Source organism: Crocodylus porosus, unplaced genomic scaffold (genome assembly GCF_001723895.1).
Source record: "Crocodylus porosus isolate Cpor-Errol unplaced genomic scaffold, CroPor_comp1, whole genome shotgun sequence".
Taxonomy (NCBI): domain Eukaryota; kingdom Metazoa; phylum Chordata; order Crocodylia; family Crocodylidae; genus Crocodylus; species Crocodylus porosus.
In genome coordinates, this window is record NW_017728947.1 from 28,955,504 (window position 1) to 28,975,741 (window position 20,238).

A 20,238-nucleotide genomic window follows, 5' to 3' on the forward strand; every position below is an offset into this window, starting at 1 on the left:
TAGCCTCCGGGTTAGAGAGCAAGGGCTTGATTTGGGAACCTCGTGAACCAACAGACCTCCTTTAGTTTATGACTTTGTGAAACAATAAAAGTTTTAAATTGAACAGGTCTGAGCCTGTGCTTAATTCAGTCCTATATAATTCGGCATCGAGCTCACACAAAAGTATGGCTCTAATCTCTAAAGTGATTAACAAGGGCATCCCCAGGTTCTATATTTCCCATCTTAATTCTGATACATATACTCATACAGGGCACATCTGCAAGAGATACTTAGGTGCAGAGTAGCAGAGTTTACTGTGCAGCAAGCACATGCATCTACATGTGAATGCTTACTGCACAGGAAAAAACCCTTCTCGTGAGTAAACCTGATACCTACAAATGCAGGTATCAAATTTACTCGTGATTAGTTACTGCTTAGTAACACACATGTAGACGCAACCCAAAACAAATTTTCTCCCAGGTCAGCCCTGGCACTAAGGTGCCAGCCTCAAGCTGGCTCCAGGGCTCTGGGCTGGAAGCTTCTCCTTCCCCAGGGCTGGATTGCCTCTGTGGCAGCCCCTGCTTCAGGCGCTTAAAAGCCTGCAGGCATTTTGAGCCCTGGGGCACATCAGCAGGGAGACTGAGGCCACTCCAGGACCCTGTGTCCCCCTAGGCAGGCTGTAGGCCAAATGCCCTAGCCTACATGCACCCCCATGCTGCTGCCAGCACTATAATTCCGCATGGCTGCCAGGCCCGCACTGTCTAGGCCTTCAGGGTGCTCCAGACTTCTGCTGGCTCCAACCAGGTCAGTCAACCCCAGGCACAGATGCAGGCAGCTTCTGGATGCCAAGTCCAGCACCACCTGCCTGCAGTCCACCCCCAGCATCTTCTGTAGCCTGCCCTAAGCCTGCAGGTGCTACAAGGCATTACGTCAGCTGTATGGCTACCTGTCTTGTGCCATGTCCCTGCACTGGGTGCTGCAGGCCTGGCAGCACAGGGACAGCCATGCAGAGGCCCAGAGAGCTGGTGCAGGACCCAAGATGGCATCATTGCCAACGCTCATGCCCACGGCTATGCCTGCCACCCAGAGCCCCAGCTGGTTGCAAAAACAGACTAGTAACTTTGTGGTGCTGTGGGGTGAGGCAGAAGTAAAGCTCCTGTTCAAACAGGGCACGTCTATCCCAATGCCCACGTCTATCAGGGGCTGTCAGCCCAGATGCAGGTGCACAGGCACAACTAGTTAACACAGCAGTGCTGCATCAAGGTCAAGCCCTTGTGGGCAGAGTAGATTGCCATCACCAGCAACAACTGTCTGCCACAGAGTGCACATAAATCCATGCCCTTTATGCGGCAACTGATGGACATCCCTCATGTCCCAGGACCCAGGCTACAGCCATAGTGTCTACAGCAGCATGGGCAGCCTGCCTGAGCACCTCCTCCAGCTTGACACCTACAGTGACATGTCATCCGGTGGGGGGGGCAGGCCCTCAGGCAACCAGCAGCACATCCCACCGTGCTCCCCAGCTGCAGTCTTCACCAGAAGCTTGAGGAGCCCTGGCCTATGCCTGCCACTCCAGCTCCCCAGTCTCAGCCTCAGTCCCCACCACAAGGCATGGGCCAAGAGTTCTAGGCGCAGATCCTGGCCCTGGAGCACAAGTGGGTAGAGGTGCTGAGGGAGCAGAATGCCATCCTGACCCAGACAGTGCAGGCCACGGATGACAACCGCTGGATGCTGGACAGCGTTCTGGCCCTGGTGGTAACCTTTGTGCTGGTGGCTGCCCAGCCCCCAACCCTAGCCCCGCCTGCCCCATGATAGCCACCCAGCATCAAGCAGCAGGCCCCCACCTGGGCCTGGAAGGAGGTCCTGCACTGCCTACAGCAACCAGAAGCCCCTGCCCAGGATCCTGCCCCAGGTCCGGCACCACCCAGCCATCCCTCTGGGCCCAGCTCCACCATTCACTCCAGTTCCATGAAAGCATGGAGCCAAAGTTGTCTGCAACAGGGCCAGGACCACAAGCCAGCCCTGCTGGCCCTGGACACCACCTACTGGAGGAGGAGCCACCTGCACCAGGGGAAAACCAACTGCCATCACCCCTGGGTGAGCCCCCAGCCTGCCACACTTGCCGTGGCGTGCATACCTATGGAGGAGCGGCCAGAGACTGGGGTGCTAGTTGCCTGACCCCAGGCTCTGACCCTTAGGTGCCCCCACCCCACAACAGCACACAAAGGACATTGCACATACTTTTCATGGGGAAGAAGGTTTTTTTATTGTGATGGGTGTTGTGGGTGGTGAAGGTGGTCTGTTTGTTGAGGAGGGAGGGAGAGAGGGGGCTCTGACTGACGCAACAGGAGTAAAAACTTTTTCTTGTGAGACATGGGGGGCCTGTGTGTGGCAGTGCAGGCACCCTTGAGTGTGAAGTGCTGGAGACAGAGGTCAGCCAGCACCGCCTGCACCCGGTGCCCTGCCCCAGTGGTGGGTGCAGAGCTCTCCTGGGGCCTTGAGGGGGGAAAGGGGAGAGCCACCGCTGCCAGTGCCACCGCAGGTGGTGCTCCTAATGTCAGGTATCCTCTGCGCACCATGGCTCCTCCACCCAGGCCTCACCAAAGAGCTCCTCACAGATGTTATGCAGCACAGGCAGTGACAATGACCAGTACATTGACCCACATGAGCCAGGGCAGGACTGGGTAGGCAGGATCCCTGATGAGGAGATGTGGATCCACCAAGCATCCGGCTGCAGGTCCAGCACTCCCAGCACAAAGAGCCCATTCTCCACCAGCCCCAGCAGGCTGGAGTTCCTGAAGATGCGGACGTCATGGGCACTGCCCACCCAGCAGACACTCACATGCGTCAAGCACTTCAGTGGTCCAAAACAGCCTGCAGCACCATGGAGGGAAAGCCCCTCTGGCTGTAATAGGAGCAGTCTCCAGGACAGCCTCCCTGGTGGTGCCTTTGCTCATGCCAGACAGGTGGCTAACTTACAGCAGCCTGGCAGGAATGGTCAGCTTAAGCAGGGCGAGGGCCAGCCAGGTGTCTGTGGGGAGGGGTGGCTGCATGGTGGTGTCCTGCTGCTCCAAATGTGGCCAGAGCTGCTCCAGGAGATAACGGAAGGTGGCTCAAGTCATGTGGAACACCTCCAGCCACTGCTTGTAGTCCCAGGTATGCTGGACCACATGCAGCCCCCAGTCCTGGCTGGGCCAGCTGGCCCAAAGGTGGCAGGGCCAGAGGCCCAGGAGGATGACAGCAGCCCTGGCAGTGACATCCTGGAACCCGCTGGTGGCGTCCATGCCTCAATCTGGCCTGATGGATAGGGTCGAGGCAGCAGGAGCGCAGCGGCAGCTCTGGGACAGCACACAGCAGCCTGGCAGTCAGCCACTGCATATGGGAGAGCCAGAAGGGTCAAGATGGATGTGGGCCAGCCAGCAGTCAGTGCAGCACAACAGCAGGACCATGGAGCACTAGTTTCAAAGTACTGAGATCCTTGCAACAAATCTTCCTCCATTTGGGACGGTCTCAGACAATTGTCTCCCACAGGTTTATGTCAATATTGCATATTTTCAAGTTGACCCTGAAGACATCCTTGAAGCACTTTCTCTGCCCTCCTCTTGAGCGTATAACTTGACTGAACTGGAAGAATAAAAATTTGCTTCGGAAGTCTGGAGTCAGACATCTGGATGGGATGGCTGGCCCAGCAAAGCTGATACTGAATGATCATCACCTTGAAAATTGTCACTATCATGGCATCCCTGAGGCTATCTGGGATTTTCTCATTATTCCAGATCCTTGAGATGGAGCTGAGATGTAAACTCCTCTCCCCCACTACTAGAAGATTTCAGGAGGGATTCCATCTGCTCCAAATGCCTTGTCATTCTTCAGCCAGCGGTATCAACAGAGCTTTCTTCACTTCATCAAGAGCTGGAAGGATTCCAAGATAATCTCTGACTGGGTGTTGCAAGATAGATTTGAGAACACTCTCACTTCTGTTTCCCACGGAAAAAATGAAGTAAACTAGAATTTTACCTTTAACTGCAGGCAAACATGATTTTCGCATTTTACCAGAGAAATCCACAGATTTTGCCATTTTGCAATGACCTCCCTGCAGGCTGGCAGAGTTCCAGCCTGCAGGGAGCTGGGAGGAAGGTGGTAAGACAGCGGGCCACGTGCATGGACATGCATGCGACCCTAGGCATCTTGCAGAGCAGCTCCAGCAGGTAAGTTGGGGGGGAGAGGAGATTGAGGCCCCTGTAGGGAGGAATGGAAGAAGGGAGGGAGGAAGGGAGCTGGGCAGGGCTGAGGCAGGGGGGACCCACACCCCCAAATCAGTGTGTCGGACAAGTGCAGGCTCCCGCCCTGCTATCCTCCCCCAGCCCAGTGGGCATGACCTGGCATGGCAAGGAAAACTGAAGCCACGCAGAGAAGCTCCTCACCGCTGAGAGCTTCCTGCTGCCCTGGTGACATGTCCTCTACACATGCCGCTGCTTTGAGGGGCACAACCCCACATCCCTAACCTCACTGTGCCAGGTCATGCCCGCTGGGCTGCAGAGGCCCCAGGGGAGGGAAGCAGGGAGGCAGGGTACAGCAGAGCCACGTGAAGAAGCTGCACACCACTGCGAACTCCCCAGTGCTTCCATCCCCCAGGGCCTCCACAGCCTGGTGGGGGTGCAACCCAGCATAGCGGGGAGCTAGTTTTCCCCTAGGACTCTTTGGTGAATAGTTGTTTGCCTAGCCCCTGAAGCTCTCCCTTAATATATTTGTAAGTTGCCACCAAATCCCCCCAAAGTCTTCTCTTTTCTAGGCTCAACAGTCCCATATCTGTCATCCTTTCCTTGTATGGCTTGCTCTTCAGGCCTCTAATCATATGAGTGGCTCTTCTCTGGACTCTCTCAAGCTCCTCCACATCCATCTTCAAGTGTGGTGCCCAAAACTGGACACAGTCTTCCAGCTGCGGCCTCACTAATGCCAAGTACAGTGGGAGAATAATTTCCTTAGTTTTGCTTGAGATGTATCAGTTGATGCATGCCAGTGTATTGTTTGCCCTGCTAACCATATCATCACACTCGTAGAGTGGGGGACAGGCAATAGGGGGGCATGCAACTTGACCCTTGCAGCCTGCCCCCCACGACTTACCCACTGTTATGCCTGCCCTCTCACAGGCTCAGGCCCTTTCCCCTTCTCTTCCCATCCTGCCACTTACTCTTGCTCTGACACTACCAGGCTCCACCCTGCTGCAGCCTGGGGCATGGAACATGGCCCCAGCCCAGCCCCAAATCAGTGGTGCTAGCTCCCCACTGGTGTTACAGGACCAAGCTTGGGCCGTGTTCCATGCCCTGGGCTGTAGTGGGGGTGGAGCCTGCTGGTGCTGGAGCAAGGGTAAGCAGTCAGGGAAAGGGAAGGGGTGGCAGTTGTGCAGAGGCTTTTGGGAGGGGAGTGGCAGGGTAAAGAGGGGATGGAGAGGCTGATGGTACACAGGCAATGGAGGGGCAGGCAGCAGCTGTGGCTCTGGCTTCATCCCAACCCAGGGTTGGGGCTAGAGCTGAAACCAGTGCTGGAGCTGCAGCAGCTGCCTATCATGTTAAATGGGAAAAAACCCTTGTCTTGGAATTGAGTAAATCCCACCCCCATTTCCTTACCCCCATCTCAATCTCCATCCCCACTTCTATGTTACATGCTTTGAATAAACAAACACAGCAAACCCTTGGTTCTACTTCCAAATCCACAATTTGGGATTGCCATTACCAAACAACATAAACATTGGAGTACTATATCTATGTTAGGAGAGCTCTAAGAGAAATGCTTATTAGCTTTTAGTGTAGATCAGAGGAAACATTTTCTTCAGTCAGTCTCTTGAGCAAGACAGACACTTTTTCAAAAAACTTTTTTACTCTTTATTACATAAATATTAAAAATAAGAGGTGAAAGTGCAAAGTTATGTGGCCCACCATGTCTCCAGAGACTAAAACCGCCCTCTCCCCTACCCTCATGGAGTTACTTACACATGTAGGACCAGCTGAAGGGCTGGAGGCAGACAGGGAGAGGAAGAGTGATTTTATATATAGAGACAGACAGACACACACGCGCGCACCATGTTTTTCCCCATTTAACATGGATAAAAAAGCCCCTCTTCCTGGATTTGAGTACAAATGGGAAACAGACAGCTGCTGTAGCTCCAACTCTAGCCAAAAACCAGGGCTTGGAATCAGAGCTGCAGCTGCTCCCTCTCCACTCCCCCTCTTCCCACTGGCCACCCTCCCACTGCCTGTTCCCCCTTCCCTGACCTGCCACTTACCCACAGGCCCTGGCCTCAACCCCAAACAAGGAGCACATACTGTCTCTGGCCCCCACCTGGCCACACAGCAGCAGTAGTGCTAGCAGCAGCTCTAGTCTGGTTCCAGCTTTGGCCCACGGCCAGGCCAGGGATGGAGCTGTCACTGCTGCTGTGTGATAGCAAATTCAAAGTCATCTTGGATTTAGGAAAATAATGTATACAAAGACAGACAGTGATTGGATGCATCTACACATGCTATTAACATAAAGCAATAAGCTCCAGTGCATATCACACCAGAGTTTATTGCTACCAGGTCCCGCATTTACATGTCCGCCTGGCACCACAGCACATTACGTGGGGTCAGAGTAGACCCAGCTGGCATGGGACCTGTGGGGGGGTGTCAGCCTGAGGCTGCTCCAAGCTGGATCAACATACTGCAGAGGGGCTGGCTGGAGCACAAGCATGCTCCAGTGTGGGGCTAACTGTCAGGCAGCTCCTGCACTGAAGCACCCTCATGTCCTAGTCAGCCCCATCAGCATCTGCACATGCATTGCTGCGCACTGAAGAACTCCACCATAGGACAGTAGTTAGTTTCCTGTGGCCTAATAGGGCTGCATGTGTAGACATTGAGACTTTACTGAGGAGCTAATCAGACAGCTCCACAGTAAATATCTCATGTAGATGCACTTAGTGAATACTGAAATGTGCTCCAAACATCAGAATGCTTTCATTTGATTACCTGTTATGAATGTACAGCACTAAAAAATGAGTAAAAGTAAAGAGCTAATTGTTAAAATATGGAAAAATAAAGTAATATTAGACCATCCAATACCATTTGATAATTGAGATCTCATTTAACCTGAATATTTCCACTGCTCTGGAAGAACAATAACCCTAGAGACCGTATCTGAATTTCACTAGAGTTGCTTCAGGAAATATTATTACTTATATATGCAGCAGCTTGTAACTCTGAATTAATGATCTAATATGTAAATTTCTTTGTCTCCCCAAAAAATCACAATAAATTAAACATCTTCAGCACTTTAGCAATTCTAAACATATTTGGAACAAAGTAAAACAAGAAATGATGCTGTGTCCTTTGTATCCCAAACCTGTCACCTCAGGTTTGTGAATTTTCTCAAATGCAACACTTGTCGGGGAATGAAAATAAAAGGCAAGCCCAATCCCTTATGCAAAAATGCACATCTTTGCTGATGAAAGTATAATACACAATGAAAAAAGACTCCTGTAATGAATGACACTACAGGTCTTAATGACAGTTATACTTTATCATTAGTTACTTATGGCCAGATACTGTCACTCTAATGCTCAGTAAATGATATCTTACTCTATAAGCAATCCAGTTTTTTTTCAATGGAATTTCAGTTTGCAACATAAATAAGAGGGGCAGAACCTAGTCCTTACTGGATATGCTATACAAGAAGGCCTGCAATGTTTCACTAACATCAAACTGAAAGTATTCAAAACCTGGTCATGAATTTACCCATACAAGCATAGCATAATACAAGTGACAGCCATCCTGATTTATACTCTTGCAACTGAGAGTGGGCAAACCTTGAAGTCTTTTACCTAACTACAAAACAGATAGAGGCAAAAATGCAGTCTTATCTCACAAATCCAAATAAGGTATAGATGGATCATTTGAAGGCATGGGGGCACTTTGATTTTCATACCACTCAGTCCTTGGCCTCTCAGATTGGGTTGTCAAGTATGTTGTGATTTAACATCCACGGTTATAGTGGTTTCTAGGATGCCCACACACCAGGAAGCAGGACCGACACCAGCAGTTTCCTTCTAGTGTTGGGATGATGTAGCTATGATGGTCTAGGAAATACGAGAAACGAGAAGATTTTTGTACATAATATCTTTTATTGGACCAACTGCATGACTGGGACAAACTATAATAGACTAAGTCTATCCCAACCATGCAATTGGTCCAATAAAAGATATCACTCACAAAAACCCTTGCCTCTCACAATTTCTTTCCATGTTGTCAGATGAACTAACATCAGATTATGTTTTGCAGCTGCAATGGGCCAGAATCAGACTGAAATGAATAACTTAGAACTAAAGACCACAATTCTTCCTACCAATTCACCAAGTCATCCAATTCCCAAGAAGTAATATAAATTAGAATAATGAACATTAAATGTTGAGAATAAAGTTTAAAGAATATTTAATCCCACAAAAGTATATCAAAATGGCTCCCTAGACGGTTAGAAATTATAGAAAATTAGCTATTTTCTATTGAAGCTTCTCCAAACAGTTTTAAAAGTTTATATTCCCTCATAACTTTATGTACTCATAATTACATATACCCTCAATTCTGAGCTGTGATTCTTGAAAGGTTTAAAAAGGCAAACAAACAGGAAGAGTTGCATTTTCTTTTTCATGAAGAAGTACTGAGTAACTCATTGACCTTTCATGAAAAGAGCATCAGTTCAGTTAACCAGAAGCCAAGAGCACCTACGAGATTTTCAATTAATCCTTTAATTTACAGCCTCTCTCTTTCCCCAAAATTAAAAAAGGAGGGGAACAAGGATGAGGATGAGGATGATGAAAAATCAATTTCAATAAAATACTTATATCTGCAATGAATGAAAATGACCAGCCACCCTAATGGGAACTAAAGGTCAATAACGTAATTGCCTCTCCTTAATATTCATCTTTTATTTACCACTAGCTTTTTTTTCGATATACCACATATGCATAGAGATGTACTAATTCAAGTAATAGGTAATACTGGGATGAAAATACTGTACTGAAACATTGGCAACCATTGCCTTTGGGATTAAATACTCAGCCCCTCAGACTGAAGCCATATAAACAGGTCAAAAAGATATTAATGGCTTGAAAATCAGCATCATGAAACAACATTTTCTCACTTTAAGACTGTTTTCTCTTTAATGAATACCAACCAATAATATGCAACTTCCTCCCCAACTTTTCTGTCTCTCTCATTTGTTTCTCCTAGCTTTAGAAGCAACCTCTGGGAAAATATTAAGATCCAGACTCATACAGAGCACTAGTTTGGATTAAAACAAATATATAAAAACTGCTTACTCTTCACATACTCTGTTTTGACTTAACTCAATGGTTACAGGCTTGGCTGAATCTTACAAACCTGAATTTCTAAGTAAAATATTGTGTCATTCTCCAGTGAATCAACCACCAGCAACTGTTGGGCACTAACCAAGTAACGGTTGGGTAGATGAGGTGAAAAAAAGAAATGGATTAGAATAGAGAGAGTTAAAGAAAGGGTACAAGAGGCAAGGATTTCTAAGGGTGATATATTTTACTGGACCAACTATGTCGTTGGCTTAAAATTAGACACATATTTGAATGCAAGACATTCTTCATCAGAAAGAAATTATACAAGGAGAAGCATCTGAAGGATCTGAAAAATCATAATCAGTTAAGAAGGGTTCTTCAAACCTTGTTGCCACTGGGCTAGAGACTTGAAGGAAGACATTTAAGGACTTAACAACACGCTTCTTTTATATCATAATTTTGCGTTTTTCATCAAAATAACAAAATTAAGTAGTTTTCATGAAAAATGTGATTTGCAACAAAATGCCATGATATGGCCACTTGCTGGAGCCATATCGTTGCAACAAGATGGCTCCTGCAGGGTAGGGAAAGGATTCCAAAGGAAGCAGCAAAAGCCTAGCCACCCAGAGAAGAAAGGAAGGGGTTGCAAAAGGGAAGGCGGAGGAGAGAGCTTGGAGATAGGTAAGAGAGGGGCTGTTGGATCCTCCAGGTAGGAAAACTGAGGTGGCAGGGGTTGGGAACACAGGGCCAGGGTGACAGGTAGAAAACACACATACAGGGCTGTAAACAGCCCCTCACCTACTCAGTGCCAGGGCCATTTGCCAAGGCAGCTCCCAATCCCCCATGCCCCAGTTTTCCCACCCAGAGGAACAAACAGGGTCTCCCCTACCTGTCTCCAAGCTCTCTCTTCCTCTGTCCCTTTTGCAACCCCTTCGTGCCTCCCCTGGGCTGGAAGGCTTTTGCTGCTGGAGCAATTATTGAAGCAAACAGCCCTGCAATCTAGGCATGAAAATGGCGGCCCTGCCACGATCAGACCATGATATTAGTGAACTGAGCCCACAATTTAAACCAGAACCTACTTACGGGGTAAGGCACTTAATTCACCTACTTCTCAAGCTGAGGTAACTACAGGGAAGATAACCCTGAAGATAGGGTCATAAAAGAAAATAGTTACAGCCACTGAATTATATTGACACAAAAGCCCACAGAATGACTAGCTCCACATCAAACTCAAATTTGCTACTGAAAAGCAGCACAAACCACATCCAGCTCCCCATTTACCCTGGACACCCCTTCAAACTGTTAAAGGCTTTGGCTGGAATGTCCAGTCTGAATCATAGACTAATCAACACAGTTAGATCCAAAACACTTTTGTTTTTTACTCTTTTAAGACACTCTTGTTTTGTTCTTTGATTCTATGAAGTCAATTCAGATTCACAAAGCTTGTGCTTTATGTTCTTTAAATGACCTGCTGGGACAAAATTTAGAAAGCATGTCAGCCAAGTTTGTTAATGGGAAAAGAAGCTTGCAAAATTCTAATAGAATAAGAATATGAATCATACTGGCCCCCTTCATTCTGGTCAATAGATGACTCTTTATATTACATCTATTATCAGGGGTGACATTATTATCATCTGGCTAACCAGCAGTGAAAAGGATGTTGTGCAGCATGGCAAGGTATCTGGTGATAGATTACTTTATCATTTTTACTTGGTGTTTTCTTGAGAAGACTTGGGTGTTTGAGGAGGAGGTTAGCACAAATAATTTTATTTTTTAATATGCATGTTTACAACTAAACTGCCAGTATAGAACCAGGCAAAATAAGCTCTTAAATACAAATTACTTATTTCTAATACATTAAAAATGTTGAGAGTATAAAAGATGAAGAAACAAGCTGGAACCCAAACTTACACTTCACTAAGGGCCTCTCTACAGCGAATCATAGAAAATATGGGTTGGAAGGAACTTCAGGAGGTCTAGCCCAACCCCTTCCTCAGGACTGTCCCCAACTACATCATCCTAACTAAGGCTTTGTCTAGCTTGTTCCAAAAAACCTCTAAGGATGGAGAATCCACAGTTTCCCTGGGTAACCTGTTCCAGTGCTTTACTACCCTCCTCATGAGAAAGTGTTTCCTAATATCTAACCTAAGCTTCCTGTGCTGCAACTTGAGACCATTGCTCCTTGTTCTGTCACCTGCTATCACTAAGAACAGTCTAGGTCAATCCTCTTTGAAACCACTTTTCAGGCAATCCTACCCATTAGTTCCCTGAGCGAGGCAAAGTCTGCTTTTCTGAAGTTCAGGGTCCATACTCTGCTGCTCTCCTTTGTTCATTCCTTTCCTCAGGATCATGAACTCAACCATCTTGTGGTCACTGCTGCCCAAGTTGCAATCCATTACTACATTCCCCACCAATTCTTCCCTGCTTGTGAGCAGTAGGTTAAAAGAAGCACAGCCCCAAGATGGCCTCTCCAATACTTGCTCCACAGACTTGTCCCCAACACTCTCCAATAACTTCTTGAACTGTCCATGCAATGCTGTCTTCTCCTCCCATCCAACGTCAGGGTGACTGAAGTCCCCCGTGAGAACCAGGGCCTGTGATTGGGAAGCTTCCATTAGCTGTTTGAAGAAAGCTTCATCCACCTTATCCTCCTGGTCTGATGCATGTAAAGGCACATGGAATCTAATGCATGGTCCACACAACCAGTGAGATCTAATGAATGATCCACAAAAGCCATACATGCATAAAAGGAGGCATAAGGGTGAAATCATGCATTAGATCGTATCAACCCGTATTGCCAATCAGGCTCCCTCTGCAACAGCAAGAAGCAAACTTCCATGGGTGGGAGATCCCTTTGCTCAGGGGCTCTCAGCCCTGGTAGTTTCACATACCCCTGGAGATGGGAGAACATGACAGTCATGATCTCCTAGCCCTCTAGGCACCATGCACCCCCAGGGATGGGAGATTGCAGCTGCAACCTACAGCTGACAAGACCCAGCTGGGTCCTGGCGCTGGGAGGCTGACTGCCAGGATCCAGCATCCACAGCTGTGAGACTGCCAGTATCCAGCATCCACAGCTGCTGGGACCCAGAGTTGGTAGCTGCTAGGACTGAAAATCCCCTTAGTTATGGGACTTTCAGGCTTGACTGGGAATGGTACACTTCTGCAGCTGGGTGCCCTGTCAGCTGACAGGGCTCCCATCTGCAGGCAAGATCCTGCTACACATGCAAATTAAAGCTGGATTACCAACCAGCTATGCAGTACATATATATATTTTCAAGGTCTAATTTTATAGCTGGTTGGAGTTTTTTATAGCATGATCAGAGCCGACCCGAGCAGGGTGCAGGGCCCAGGGCAAATCAGCCTGTGCTGGGTCCTGCCCCTGGATACAAAGAAGCCAGCGGCAGATTCACCAGCTGGGAGGGGGGAGTTTGCTGAGCAGCCAGACACCTGGATTTGGCAGGGGTGGAGAAGAGAGGGTGCAGAGCAGCTGGACATGAAGCTACTGGCAGCGCAGAGTCGCCACAGCTGCTCCGCCCAGCTCCACAGTGCCCCCCAAAGCACAGGGCCCAAGGCGGTCACCCCAATTCGCACCCCCCTAGGGACAGCCCTGGGCATAATAGGTACTTTGCTTGTGTAGCTGGTTTCAGTTAATTGTGCAATTAAATCAGTTAACTGCACAATACCAGTAAAGCATAGAGGAGGCCTAAGAAATCTATGGCAAAACATCCTCTGGCTAGAAGGGAAACAGGAGTGTCTTTTTGCTCCCCAGTATCTAGAAGAGAGCCTTGTGGCTAAAGAAAAAGAGCTGGCTGTCAGCTGTTTTAGCTTCTTTTTTCTGCCATTTATTTCTTGTACGAGCAAAGGCGAGTCACTTCACCTCTCTCTGCCTCAGATTCTCTCACTGTAAAATGAAACATGACAATTTCTTCTCTCATATGTAGCATTGTGATTATCTAATTGATACTTGTAAAATGCTTTGAGATGCTTGGACAGAAGGCAACAAAGAAGTGCAAAGTATTAAAATTGCTATTTTTCCAGTCTTGCGAAATGAAAAGCGTGCTAAGATTGATGAATTCCTTCTTTCTGATTCTACCACTAGCTTTCTGGGCCATCTTGGGCAAATGCAAAGGAAAAAAAGCATGTGTGCATCTAAAATGCAACTTGTAATTTACCAAAATCCATCTAACCTCTTAAGAGGCCATAGGAACCTGAGTATGGGCTAGTAAAGTTCCAGAGACACCTGGAGTTCAGCTGTTGCATATGTCCAGAAATGCTACATCTTACCTGGATCCAGGTACCAGGATCCAGGATTTTCCTCTTCCCAGGGGATATAAGTGGGATACAGAATTGTAATCCCTTTTATTTACTCTCTTCTGTGAATGTTTTATTTTTGGCTTGTACAGAAGGTGTGGAGGTGCCTCTAACCTAGCCTACAGTTTGAAGTAAGAGATGTGAATTGAACCCCCCTCGGGCTGGCATAAAACCTAGAACCTCCTGTACGTGTTATATTTATTTCCACAAATAAAAAGAGTGCTACATGTGCACCCAATTTAAGGCACCACAAAATGAGGAATGAGCCATAAAAATGTTCTTATGCTTCACCTATATGGCACCTTAAATTTAGCATGTGGCCAGTGGCCAATGAATCAGCTGATTTTTGTCCCCAACAGAGATGGGTTGGGGGAAGCCAACAGGCTTCCCTGATCTGGGACTTTAAACACTTCTCTGAGCAGCCCTGGTTGGGCTGCCCAGCACAGGGAAACAAAGGCTCATGGTGGGGGGAAGTCTTTGGCTATAAACTCCACACAGAACAGCAGTCCCCAGGCACAGGGAAGAAAAGGTTTCTCTGCACCAGGCTGGCCAGCCAGAACTGCTCAGTATATGCCTTAAAATCCTGGCAGAGGGGAGCCTCTGCTCCCCTATACCAGGACTTTCAACCCTGTGCCATGCAGCTCTGACTGGGCTAGGCTGCCCAGCACAGTGAAACAGAGGCACCCAGCATGGAGGTTGGGGGAAGTGTGGCACCCAGTGTGGGGGTTTGGCTTACCCTATCTGTGGGGCTTTAAACTCCACACAAACCAACACTCACTAGGCAGCCCAGCAGAAGGACTATCTATCTTCTAGATAGGGCTTTAAACTAAGATTGCTGGGAAAGCATGGGCTGGATCATACCCAGGGACCAGTATACAAGACAGGTCTGTAGATGGGGTCACTAGGAAAGCCACTCTTCCAGGAACTGAGGGAACAGTTCTCCTTCAGTGTGACAGGAATTCTAGGGTCTCACCTGGAGGACTCAGGTGCCTATACACTGATGACTGAAACTCATGCTAAGCTTGGGCCTACTCACAAAAGATAAAATGCAGAATAATAATGCTAACTGCATCTTGCAAGAGGATGCAAGTTCATGGCCAGGCCATCTAAGAAGGAATAATGAAGTATATCTTCCAGCTTATCTTGCTATATTCAGAATGATTTCAAGCAAACATCTAGGTGTCTGGTGTATAACCATATGAAATGTCTATCCTTGATTAATTAGTATGGTTAATATTTCTTTTGTGACTAACTCGTGTTTATGTGCAGGAAGAGACATTCTCCATATGTAATAGATCTCTCCTCCCAATTTAGTATGTTTTTTTCTAGCTGTTAATCAGTTTCTTGATATGTTTCAAGCCAGATAACCTCTTGTTACCAAAGAAGGAAACTCATTCAAATTAAAAATGTCTGATAACCAGTAATGAGCAGGTTTTTCCTGTCAATTACTGCTTGGGACTCTTTCTTGATTTACACAACTAAAAGAATGCTTTCAAGATGCTAAACTAAGCGTATAAAAAAGACAGTAAAACAGCAAACAGCATGTGCATTTCAAGAGTGAGAAATCTTTCTGACACCAGTTGCTGATGCACCCAACTTACTCGATAAGTTGAAGGGAAACAGACCGCCTCTTAGTGAGAAATCATCACCTTATAGCTAATTACTGGACTTTGATTTGGTTTGGGCTCACTTGACTTGATTTTAAATAAAGCCTTTCTGTCACTCATCAAACAAGGTGCTGTGTCAATCCCTGGTCTAGTCTAGAATCCTAAGTTTTTATTGCTAACAACACTAATGACAAGAGTATGGGGAACAAGGAGGAAGAGCTAGCCCTCCTACTCTCCAATAGACCTTACGATCAAGTAGGGATTAGAGACCTGGTGGGACGCCTCACATGACTGGAGCATAGCCAGAGGGCTATACCTTGCACAGAAAGCACCAAGCAGGGAAGAAAGGTGAAGGTGTAGCTGTCTACGTGAGGGAGCAGTACAGCTCCTTGGAGGCCAACATCAGCTCCAAAGAAGAATGGCTTGAAACCCTCTGGGTCAAACTATGGGGAGGAGGGGGCATGGTGAGAGAGACCTAGCTGTAGATGTATACAGGAAACCCTTGCTATTCGCGGGTTTGGCATTCGCAGTTTCAGACATTCGCGGTGCGCCAAATATTCCCCACACACAGAGAACATTCATCTTGTTACAGCGTGAATGTCGAACCCGCATCTTAAATACACTTACAGAAAACCCTTGGGAGCGCTGTGCTTGCTGCTGCTGGGCTCCCACCGTCGCCACCGCCCTCTCGCCATCACCAGCACAGCCGCACCCTCCCTCTCCCCACCCCCAAGGGCACACGCCATTCATGAACACCGACAGTGTTCACGAACGCAGTGCTGTATTCACGGGTTTCGCCATTGGCTGCAATATCCAGAACATATCCCCCACGAATGGTGAGGGTCTCCTGTACTACAGACCACCAAACCAGGAGGAGGAGCCCCGCACTACCCACTGGGGACTTTAAGATCCATATTGAGCAGCTCTGGCTGGGTAGCCCAGAAAGGGGAGCAGAGCCTCCTGATGGAGAAGACAGACTCCCAGTACAGTGCTGCCCAGCCAGAATTATTCAGCTTGGGGATTAAAGTCCCCAGTGGGGGAAAGCCTCTGCTCACCCCAGCCAGAACTTAAACCATGTGCTGGGCAGCTCTGGCTGAGCTGACAGAACAGGGAAACAGAGGCTCCCAGTGGATGGAGCCTTCAGCGTCCTCCACAGGGGACTTTAAACCCCATGCTCAGCAGCTCTGGCCAGCTGGGCATCAGACTGCACCAGGGCTGGTTCCAGACCCCTATGTGGTCCCCAAACTGAGCTGACAACAAGCCAATCATGATCCTGAGTTCCCCCTCCACATTCAGCATGGCATGAGGGATTGTTGGAATCATGTATCAAATCCCATCATGCCTTTAAATAAATGTCCACCAGAGACCTAAGTCTCCTATTTCCTCAGCAAGTACTTTAACAAGTACAATACTATACAAAAGACAGCTATCTTGTCATCACCATCACCTTCTGGACTTCGGCACCTCTTTAAAAAATTAATGGTTACATTTGCCCATATACAAAGCAATGATTTAGGTGCCTAAGTCCAGGTCACAGTTTTGAGTTATGAAACACAATCTCAAATAGACACCTAACTCAGAGGTGCAGGGAGACAACTAAATCTGGAGAAGTGGGCTCTCTCTCTCACTCTTCTTCAGTGTTTTCCATGGCCTCACTGCTGCCCCATTGCTCAGCTCCTAGATGTTGTCAATCCCATCCCTCACTCTGCTCATTCACTGTACATGGAAATTAAACTCCTAAGTTTGTGAACTCTATTCTCAGAATCAGGTACCTAAAAGTTAGGCATTGCAACACTCATCCCCTTTGGCTACAGAAAGACAGTCAGAAAGCCTGAGACTGAATCAATTCAATCTTTGCAGGTTAGTCTAAGCTGCACAGACTGAACTGATAAGCAAATGAACAGATATTCACTTTTGACTCCAGAAATGCAGCCGTATGCGTGCACTGGCCATGGCCAGAAGCTGGGGGACATTAGAGCACACCTCACTGCTGGGGTGGAGCAGACAGTTTGGGCCAAAGCTGCCCCTACACCCTATGAATGGGGGTGTGGAGAAGAGGTGTAAAGCATCCTGGGATGCTGGGCTACTGAGTTAACTTGAATCTGGAGGGAATCTTGGACAGAAGTTCAATAAACCAATTTAACCTAAGTCAGTCAAGTCTGATATTACATCCATCCAGGTTTATCTTAAACCAGTTTCAGTCATTTTGAAAGTGGTTTATGTGCACTGAACTTCTGTTGCGTTACAGATTTGAACCAGTTTCCAATCACTTACATTAATTTATGTGTAATTTCTGTTCCTAGCCCTTGTGATCTGGTCCTAAGTACCTGATATCTAGCCTCCATCCTAAAGTTACATGTGCTGGCACTCTATAGCTGCAAATAGACACACATGCATACACAGATGAACAGTTTCACATCTGCAGATATCAAACTGTCTTGTATCCACATGCAAGTCTGTCAACAGTCTTGTGTACATACAAACTTTCCCAATTGCTCTTGAAAGGTGAAGAGATGCCTGGTTCTACAAGAATCATTAACTTGTTTCAGTAGCCTCATATATACAAAGTAAAGATGATACTAATTGTCACAGGGTAATGAAAATCTTCACAGAATAAAGATTACACATTTAATACTTCCACTGAACTCTCAAAACAAATACTCTAAATGGCACAAAGTACATAAGGGCCAGAGAAGCAACTATTGTTTTTAGGGAGTAAAAGCTTAGCCTTTTTATCAGCTTTAAGAAAATATGAAGGATCGCCAATGACATTCTTTAATCATTCTGGGTGGTTTTTAAAACTATTTTAACTAAAATCACCTTTATATTAATTATATTCATTTTTCCAAATTCATGTTTGAACAGAGATTAAGACCACCGGGGGAGGGAAAAAACAGCTGTTGGCAATGAACAGCAAATGCTCTTCTGATGTTCTTTCTTCCTTTTTTTTTGATTTGGTGATGTTTTTTTAATACCATAGCACCATAGCAAACTTTTCCTGTAACAATGAAAATGTAAAGATATAATGTTAAAAGTAACAAAAATACATAAGAAAACAAAATAAAAATAGACGAGTCAATGCAAGTTTTTCTAGGAGATGCTACGATGTCAAAACAATGCTGAAACAGGTAAGGGGTGACAAGACAATGGGATGAAGAAAGGCAAAATGACATCAGTGTAAGTCAGCATAAATGACAGTACAATACGGAGAATGAAAAACAATACCATGCATTAAAATACATTAAAAAAAAAAAATCAAATGCTCTTGAAGGGTATTTGAAACCTGAAAGTTAATGATCCACAGTGTTCTCAGTTAAGGTGCCACTTACTAAATATGTCAGAATATGAGATATTTTAACTGCAGTGTCTCAGAAGAACTTATTGTAGATGCCATTTATGTTTCTATGCTTAAGAACAAAAGAACTGAATTCAGAACACTGTCAGAAACTCATACAACAATTTCCTTGCTTCTACAGGTTGTGTCTCATTCTATTAAGAAGACTGACGCATTTAATATGAACCTGATATACTCACATATGAATACAAATCTGCAGGAAATCTGATACTGGGTCCAGATACTACACCAAATTCTCTCCTTGGGTGCACATGTATGGCCACCATTGATTTCAGTGGCATCTGTGTATGCACCTGAGGGCAAAATTTAGTCAACTGACTATGAATTGAGTATTATTCGACAGATAAAGCAGAAAGATGACAGCAGTTAAATAAGATAGAACCTGATCATATACAAGATGATCAGGCCTTGTGTAGGGCTCTTTTATTTCAGGGGGGTGTAGCAGGACTAAGCATTCCTTATCACCATGAACAAGAGATGTCACTGATGGATTTGACAAGCTATAGATCACTCAGCCACAGTACCTTCTCTTCCCCATACCATCCCAAATCACAAGCATTTCACAAAGCTAAATATCAACAGTTCTTTTCGGCACACTATTGTTCAAACCCCACTTTTTCTCTTCCTGACATCAAGCAACAGAATCATGCTTGATTTCCTCCCTTTGGTTCCACACAGATCCATATAAGACAAAGCTTTGATATGTTCCGTAAAGTCAGCTAAATACTCTTAAACCAGGGATAGTTACTTTGTTCAGAGAGCTTTCCCCGCTCCAGCACTGCTAATTTATAGCCAGAATCTCAAATACTACCATATTTTGAGTCAAGATGTTTAAACTGTTATCATACAGAAAAAAGAACTATACAAGATGCAAGAAAAATCACTGAAATCTGATTAAAGGAGTTTTCAGGATGAAAAAATGTTTTGGTTTTATTTAGGATAGCTAGAAGAGGAGAGAGAACCCACACTGGGTGCTATATTGGAGCTAATAAAGAATCTTTTTAGATTTGAATTGATTTGTAAGAAGCTCTTGTAGCATCTATATAGAAGTTCTTTCCACTATCTCTACAACCTCTTAAAATACTGAATCTCTACCATTGCCCTGTGAAGTAAATTTTTGAAATTATTTTGTAGACTCTAAAATCATGTTTTAATTTAATTTTATTTTTTTAGAAGAGAGACTGTTTTGCTTCTAAAACATGAACTGACAACTCTGTACGATTTATCATTTTTGTTTTCATTTGAAGAATGCCTTTATCCATCATGGCTAGAGGAGTCTTGGTCATTTATATATGATTTTAAAAATCTTCTCTACATATATTTTCATTTTAATTGCAAATGATACCAATGTAAATGTGTCTGTTTCATATTCTTCACTCGTCTCCCACTCCTACCATATAATTCAGCAGTTTGTCAAAAATGTCATATCTTTTCCATCACCAGCACTGACAAAAGAAGAAAACTGGGAAATATTTCTAAAGATAGTATAGAAAAAGATGCAGGAAGGTTAAAATCATAAAGAGTACTCCCCCAGCATACAAAGTCCTTATATTTAAAAAAAAATACAAAACTAAAGGAATGCTGTTTATGTCAAGTTATCACACTAAAGAATATACAGCAAGTAGTAGCTACTAAATTGCTCCCATCAA

At 45.8% G+C, this 20,238-nt stretch overlaps 1 protein-coding gene across 2 annotated transcripts in view; it reads right to left on the reverse strand.

Moving 5' to 3' along the window:
• NELL1 (neural EGFL like 1) overlaps positions 1 to 20,238 on the reverse strand; it is a 502,747-nt gene that overhangs the window by 333,845 nt on the left and 148,664 nt on the right. The gene's annotated exons all lie outside the window — the stretch shown is intronic.